Genomic DNA, 8,245 nt, shown 5'->3' with positions numbered 1-8,245 from the left:
TTCTTTCTTTCTTTCTTTCTTTCCTTCTTTCCTTTCTTTTTTCTTTCTTTCTTTTCCTTCTTTCCTTTTTTTCTTTCCTTCTTCCTTTCTTTTTTCTTTTCTTTCTTTTTCTCTTTCTCTCCCTTCCTTCCTTCCTTCCTTCCTTCCTTCCTTCCTTCCTTCCTTCCTTCCTTCCTTCCTCCCTCCCTCCCTCCCTCTTAAGCTGAAGCTATTTTTTTTTAATGGTGCAAGTAAGGAAATGTTTTTTAAAGGATAAAAACCAGGCCGCATGACGTCACTCTCTCTTCTTTCATGTTCAAGTGAACTAAAGGCCATGTTCCCGTCGATTACAAAGAAATCCTGCCCGCTCACGCCAGTGGGTTATTCTGAACCTCCGAAGCCGTTTTGCAGTGAAATTCGTAAGTTAAAGTAATAGAGTAAAAGAGCTTTAAAGGAAAAAAACGCCCCCAACAGACGTGAGCTGAGATGCTGTCGCTGTGAGATTGGCCTGTGCAGGGGGTGGAAGTTCTTTGAAACTGCTGGACACCTGTCACATCGGGTCACGGTCTCGGCCGTCCACGCTCCCCGCGAGGCTTGTGTCCACTTCCTGGTCGTCCTGAGGGATGCGCGGGAGCCAACGGCGGAGCGTCTGCCAGGACGGCGTCCCTGGTCCCTTCCCGAGCCGCAGCATGTCCGTTCTGTCCACCTGCATGGGGGACATCGGCTCTGCCCTGGCGTCTTCCTCCGGCCCCAGGGACCTGCCTGACACCTGGCCTCGCCGTCCTCGCTGGCCTCGCCGTCAGGGGTGCGGGCTGAGCCTCCACGTTTCGGTCCTTACTTTACATACGGTGAGAGACATAAATGTGGATGTAAATATAGAGCCGCCCGTCTATCCACGCTGGTTTGCTCGGCGCTGATCGCCTCTGCTCCTTATTCTTCTGTTACTTTGAGGAGCTCCCCCCTTTTTCAGACAGATCTCTGAGTTGTTTATTCTCTTTTCTGGACTTTGCTCTGCGTCCCGAGGCCTCCGGCGCGTGTGCGGCGGCTCCGCCTGTTGAGGCCCTCGCTGGCCTCTGCTTCTCCGGAGGCTGCGGCTCCGATTAAGCCCTTCGTGCCCCGGCAGCCATACTCCTCATCCACGGCGCCGAGAACACACGGGACGGAGTTTGAAGAAAGTGCTTATTAATACAAATAAATGCCTCGGCAACACGCCCCGCACAGTGAGCAGCCATGAAGGCAGGGTATCAGCTTCCCCCCCTGGTGAATCCAGCACGGCTTTTCAAGCGCCCGGGCAGAGCCGGCCCTCGGCGCCGGAGCTGGGACAGCAGCAAGTCAGCATCCCTGTCCCCGGACAGCCCAGGCCCGAGCCCCACGGTTGGGGACGCGCCGGCGTGTGACCTGGCGTCTGAAGAGCAGCGCGGGCCCTCGACTCGGGAGTTGTGGTTGGGGGGGGGGGCGGTGGCCGGGCGTCGCCATGATTCCCACGGACCCGGTGCGGTTCTCATTTTACTGACACCGGTCATTTCGTTCTGAGGACAACTGTGCGGACGCTGCTGTCCCCTCGTCCTCGGGTTACGGGACGGGGGACCGGGGACAGGGAGAGGCTGGGGAGCAGCCGCTGGGGAGCCCGGCCTGCAGGCAGTGTCCCGGGAGGCGCGTGCAGGAAGGGGCAGGCCGGCTGGTCTCGGGGGCACAGCACGCGGGTCCGCGCAGGAGCCCGTCAGGCGTGGGGACTGCGGTCGTGTGAGGGCGGTGACGCGCACAACCTCCGGGACGTCTCTCGCCCTAACCGTCTGTTTGCCATCCGGCCGGCTGCGTCGAGCGGGTGGTGGCCGATCCTGGGGAACAGGGCCGTTTGGGCAGGAGCCGAGCGGCGGCCCTTCCCGAGGGCCCGCCCTTTGCCGACTCGCCCGCAGCCGCAGGCTCTGGGGTACAGGCTGGGCGGCGAGAGCCGCGTTTCCCTGCGCACCCCCCGCCCCCCGCCCAGGACCTCCGTGAGCCCCAGCACTGCCTCCTCCTGCCTCAGGCCCGGCTGTCCACAGAGGTGACAGTTACCAGAGCCGGCGGCTTTCTGTGCGACACTCTGGTGTCCCTCCTCTGTCCCTGCCGTAAGCGGGCCGCGTTTCCAGCTGCGTCCCTGGGGGAGGGGCCGTGTGGATGTGTGCACAGGGCGGGGGGAGGACAAGCCAGGTGCCCAGGCCTCCAGCTGCCTGTGCTGCTGCCCACGTCCCCCGTGTCCCCAAGGCGGGGGTGGCGGGTCCCAACAGATGCCCCCTAAGTGCGTGACTTCCGGCCTGCGCCGGCGGCTGCCTGGCTCTCTAATGGGCCTTCAGAGCCAGGTGGCGGCCCCGGTCCCCTTGCGTCTACTGGGTGCAGGGCAGCACGTACGTAGCCAGGGCGGCCGCGCCCCCGGGGCGGAGAGGAGGGAGGAGGCTGGGGGGCTGTTTCTGCCGCTCCCTCCACCGTCTGGGCCCTTTCTGCACGGCCTGACGCCCGGCACGAAGGCCGAAGCGGAAGTGGACATCCGTGTGCCGTCTTTGCCCTTCGGCCCCACAAACAGCCGGAAAGACCGGGCCTGCCTCCCGCCGACCACTGGGCCTGGAGGGAGCCCGGGAAGTCACCGGCCCGGGAAGCCTCGCCGTGGAATCTGGCACGCGCTCCTTTCTGATGTGGATTTTCGGGAACGGGCTGCTCGCGGGAGCCACACGGGCTTTGGAACCGAGACACAATCTGGAGGCCACGCAGGCCCTTCACCTGCTGCCTCGGTTCCCAGGGAGGACCCGGGAGCAGGCGGACGAACAGACCCTCCCAGAGCCCCACGCCCGGCGCGCAGCCTGGACTCCACCCCCAGCCCCGCTCGGCGCTCAGCGGCTGCGGCCGGTTCCCTTCTCGCAGGGCCTGATGGCCGGCGGGCGGTGGCATGGAAAACGCACAGTGAAACCAGGAGGAACGTGGACAGCTACGCGCCCATCACACCAGCCCGTTGCGAGCCAGCCCCGCCTGCCGGTCCCCCAGGCCCGGCGCCTGGGCTCTCGGTCACCTCCCGGGCCCGGAGAAGCCAGGACGGGGGGTGGGGACACCTGTTGTCTGCGCCGCTGTTGTCAGCGTTTCCAGGTTCCTGACGCCTGTTCCCTGTGCCCCGCCCACCCCCCGCTGTTGTGTTTTCTTTTTAAAGTAGATTTTATTTATTTATTTTAGAGAGAGGGGAGGGGAGGGAGAAAGAGAGGGAGAGAAACATCCATGTGTGGCGGCCTCGCGTGCGCCCCCAACTAGGGACCTGGCCCGTAGCTCAGGTGTGTGCCCTGACCGGGAATCCAACCTGTGACGTTTCAGTTCACAGTCCGGCGCTCAATCCACGGAGCCACAGCAGCCAGGGCCGTTGTTACATTTTCTATAACGTCACACGGAGCTTTGACCCTGGTTGGCCCGTGTCCCCAGTGGCTGCTGCCGCGTTTCCCGCCCCGACACCACCTTCCTCGCTCTGGGGCGTCCTTCCTGGCGCGTGCCGGACCAGGCGCGCTGTCTCCGCACTCACCTCTGCTGCGACGAGGTTCGTCCCTGTGCCGTCCCCCCCGGGGGCCGCCCACCCCTCAGCCCCGTGTGTCCCGGGATGTCCCGTCTTCCTGCCACCCAGGCAAAGCCTGTGCTCCTTCCTTGAGGAGTGGAGCCGCATGCTGGCCTCCGAGGGGACTTACAAAGTCTTGCCCGCACCCCAGAGCCATTAAGCCAGCCTGTCCCCGCCCATCCCTTGAATGCTTTGGCATCTGAGTCGCCTGCAGGGCTTGCGGACAGGGGTCGCGGGGTCTCCCCTGAGTTTCTGAGGCGGCCGCCTGGGCGCGAGGCCCCGAAGTGCGTGTCCTGACGCCTCCCCGGGGCTCTCGATGCGGGTCCGTGGCCGCGGTTGGGGGACCGCGGGCGGCGTCCGCGGCGCCTAAGCGGCGGCCCTTCCTGTCCAAGCGCTGTCCTTGCCGGAAGTTGCCGCCTGAGCCCTGTCCCGAGTCACCGTCTCTCTTCACACCCCGTCCCCGCCGGTGGCTTTGCAAGAAGGAGGGGGGGCCACGTGTCCGAGCCGTCGTCCTGCCGTGAGTAGACGCAGCCGCACGCGCCCGGCAGAGAGAAACGATCGCATTCGAAGCTGTGAACCACGTTTCCTGTCTCAGCTGCGTCTTCCCCAGAGGCGAGCCAGCTGTGCCGTGCGGGTGCCGGACGGTGTCTCGGACACCCGTTCACGGGCCCTTGGCAAAGCAGAACGCGCCGGTGCCGAGAAAATGCTCGTCGTCCCACGACGAGATGTCTGGCCGCGTCACCGGGAGGCTGGATGGGGCCCCTCCGCCGGAGGGTCGGTGGCGGGCGGGCCCCCTCGGATCCAGCGCCTGCCGCGGGCGGGGAAGGGTCCCGGCCGCCTGGCCTCCTCCTCTCTGGCTTCTGCTTTGGTCTTTGTTGTGAGCGGGCTGGACCGGACGGAGGGTGCGCGTCCTCCAGCCCCAGCCTGCTGGCGGCAGAGCGATCCAGAGGTTCCGCCAATGGGCGGGCGCGCACCCTGCCGCCTGCTGCCCTCGGGGCTCACAGCGGGAGGGCGTCCGAGACCAGGCCGCGGCCCGGCCGGGCGCACCGCTCTCGCCCGCGGCACCTGCGCGGAGTGCGGGCCTCGTCTCGCCTGCGCCGCCCCGTCACCCTGGGCCGCGGACAGCGACGGCAGGGCGGCCAGGAACCCGCCCCCGGGAGCGGGGACGGCACAGGAGCCAGGGCCCCCTGTCCTGTCCGACTTCACTCACACAACATACACGCAGGGAGGACGGAGAGCTTCGAGGTCGTCACCCCAGCGCGTGGGTCCCCAAGGGTGGGGCCTTCTGAGCTTGGGGCCCCTGGGACCACCCCCCTCGCCGCCATGCTGCTGGCCCGGGGGAGGGGGACCCCGGCACGGAGCGGGCAGGCCGGGCGTCGCTCTCCGGGCGACGGGACTCCTGGGTGTGGGCAGGCAGGTCACGGCCGCCGTTGGACGGGAGGCTGATGGATCAGACAGGCCGACACAGGGGTCGGAGCCGTGCTGTGGTCCGTGGCTCTGGGCTCTTTGTGGGGTGGGGACGGGGGCCGCGGTCTCTCCCTGATGTCACACGGCACCGAGCAGGTGTTTACGGGCACGTTAGGGGTTGCGCGGTGACGTCTGGGTTTGGGACGTCATCGTCTGGCCCCGAGAGGGTGAGGCAAGGCCTGGGGTGGCACCCGCCTGCCCGGGAGGCCTGGCACACCGGGCCAGCCGCGCGACCTCTCTGGGCACCTCTCTCCTTGGCTTGGCCTCCTCTTTGCAGGTCGGTTCCGTTTTCGTTTTGAAATGCAGAAAGAGTAAGGTAACGGACCTCCGGGCTCAGCTCGGCCCGGGGGTTCCCCGGGGGCGCCGTGGTCAAGCTGCAGCCACGCCCTGTTGAGTTCCCGAAGGTTTCCCTCGTTGTTCCCGCCCCACCCGGGGACACCCAGGGCGGCCGCCGTCCGTGTCCTGAGGGCCAGGGGCCAGGCCGTGGGGACACCAGCCGGCCCGTGTCGGGCGCGCGTCTCCTGCGAGGGGACAGGGAGCTGCCGAACAGGCTCTGAAGTCCAGGCTTGCCGACCGCAGCCAACGCCCCCTGCTTTCCCCGAGCCCCAAAGGCAGGCAGGTTTTCTGGCTTTGTGCTTAATTACATCTGCCTTTAATCGGATGAGCTCCGCTAATGGCCACTTAAGTTTCGATGGGAGGTCGCAGGTGGACACCGGCTGCCGACGCAGCGCGGCTCCGCAGAGCGACGGGGCCGGGCTCCATCTGCCTCGCCTCGCTTTCCCATTAAGGGACGTCAGTGCTGCCCTAATTGTTTGCTTTGGGAGAGGAGCCCAGGGCCCTGCCCCCACCCGCAGCCGGTGCGCAGGGGCGGGGGGCCCGGGGAGACGGGTTGGTGCTGCCAGGACCGCAGGGAGCCCTGGCAGGGCCTCCGGGGAAGGCTCTGGCGCGACCAGGGCGGCCTGGGCTTCCGAGGCAGCGCCCGCCTGGAGGGCGGTGGGCGGGGCGAGCCCGCCTCCGGGCGGCCGGGAGGCCCGCGGGTGCCGCCGTCTCATCCTCCAGCTGCTGTAACTGGGGGGACAAAGTGGGGGTTCTCCCAGGTCAGCGGGTGCTGAGTAAGCGATAGGCACTCGGGGGAGCGGCCTGAACTCCCAGAGGGGCGGGGACCCCGTGTTGTCACTTCCACAGGAGGGGACACTGAGGCGTCGGGGGAAGCACTCGCGGGAGGAGCAGCCGTCGGGGTGACCCAGCGCGGCCCACCCTCCGACCCATCGCGGCCGCGTGCGGCGTGGGGCCAGGCGGGTTCACCCCAACGCAGCTGCCGGCTGCTTCTCCGCGTAACCCGGTCCTTTCACGTGAAGGTGACGTGCCTGTCGTAGAACCAACAAAGTGAACGTGAAATTCTATGTCAAGAAGTGGCCTCCGCACTTGTACGCAGGGGTGATGCGCTCGCCTTTGATGGCAGGGGGCGGGGACAAAGGAGGCCAAAGGCCAGGATGGTGCGTGTGCAGCGCTGCCGCGTGTCGCCGGTCGGGAAACGTGCGTGGCGCTCCGCCACCGAGGCTGCGTGCGGGAGGGGGAGACCGGCCCGGGACGCCTTCTCCTCTTTGTCCCCACCGTCCTGCTGGCTCTGCGTCCCGGGCTTTGCTGCCCGGGCGGCTTTTGCCTGCAAGCCCCGCGTGGCCCCCGCATCCGGTGCCATGTGCGGCACCACCGCCCCCTCGTCCGACAGCCTGGCTCCACGTCCAGCCCCCGCCGATGCCGCAGCCTGTGTGACTTCGTGGCCCGTGAGGGAGGAGGGCAATGGGAGGCGCCCAGCTCGTGGCGGGGACAGCGCGTCCTGAGAGGCGGGCGCTGGGCTGCAAAGTCGAGGACAGTGCGGTCGCGGCTCACGGGGACCCGGCCCGCGTTCTGGGAGAGGGGGCCCTGGGGGCTCGGGGCGGGAACTGCTCCTGCCGTGGCCGCCTGCTGGTTTCTCGTTACAAACGTGGGAGCCACGGACCCACAGACGGGAGGCGGGGGGGCGTTCACGCCCGGGAGCCCCGGGAGGCGGGGTCCAGGGTCCACGACGCTGCGCCCCAGCCTTGGCGCCTGCAGCCAATGGCGCTGCGGCCCCGTAGGGAGGCCGGGTGCGCGGGGCGGGGGTGCGCGGCCCGGGGCGCGCCCAGTGCCGGGCCTTGGGCTCACAGGCCGGCGTTTCCCATTCACCTCCCGTCTCTGCCCACGTTCTTCTGTTTTGGGGATTTTTAAAACATTGATGGAATTTGGACAGAGAGAGAGAGACAGAGAGAAACATCGATTTGTTGCTTCGCTTATTTACGCATTCCTTCGTGGATACGTGTGTGTGTTCTGACTGGGCTCGAACCCGCAACCTCTGGCGTATCGAGATTATGTTCCAATCAACGGAGCCACCGGCCTGGGCAGCTGCCTCATTTCTGTCAGAGAAAAGAAGCCACACTTTTCTCCCTCTGTCTCTCTCAGAGCCGGTTTTGACTGCACAGCGTCACCGCCAGCAGAAAGGACGGAGCCTGGCCCTCGCTGTCCTCTGTCCCCCGCCCCTGTGCCCCATTCCCCGTCTTCCCTCTCTGTCGCCCAGGGACACTGTCCTGAGTCAGCTGACCCCCAAGCGCCACCGGGACCGCCCTCACTGCCAGCACCGGCCGGGCCTCCTGCGAGCGCGCTCTGACCGGGGAGGCGGGGAGCCCGGAAGGAAAGGCCTCGACGGCACAGGCGCGTCCCCAGCCAGCGGCTTCCTCCCTGGGCGACAGTGGCCGGGGCCACCCTGGATCTGACGCACAGGGTTCTTAACTGAGCGTCGGGCGTGGATGGAAACGCGAGCATATTTTGGTAGCTAATTAAATGTATGACGTTTTACACCAGGAGCTCACTGTCCTCTGCGTGCAGACCCGCTGGCTGCGTGCGCCGCAGCTCGGCTGTCGGGGGAATGAAGGACATGCTGGGTCACCGGCTCTCCCGGGCTCCGAGGGCAAACACAGCCGCAGGGTGGGGACGCCTAGAACCAGTTCCACCCGCTCCGGCTGCCAGGGGGCGTCTTTGCCTGCGGTGGCGCTGCCCTGGCTTCCTGCCCGAGAGCAGGGGCCGGGCCTGGGTGCGGGGCGCCACGCTCGGGTGGGGTCCGAATGCTGTGCGCGCAGCCGCGGGCGTGAGGCCGGGCCGGCGCTTCCTGCTTTGCAGCCCGGGCGCAGGTGGAGAGGGAAATTAGGGGAGAAGTTCTTC

Source organism: Pteronotus mesoamericanus, unplaced genomic scaffold, assembly GCF_021234165.1.
Source record: "Pteronotus mesoamericanus isolate MK-2021 breed Mesoamerican mustached bat unplaced genomic scaffold, CSHL_Meso_final scaffold_1186, whole genome shotgun sequence".
NCBI lineage: Eukaryota > Metazoa > Chordata > Mammalia > Chiroptera > Mormoopidae > Pteronotus > Pteronotus mesoamericanus.
This window is presented reverse-complemented; position numbering follows the sequence as displayed.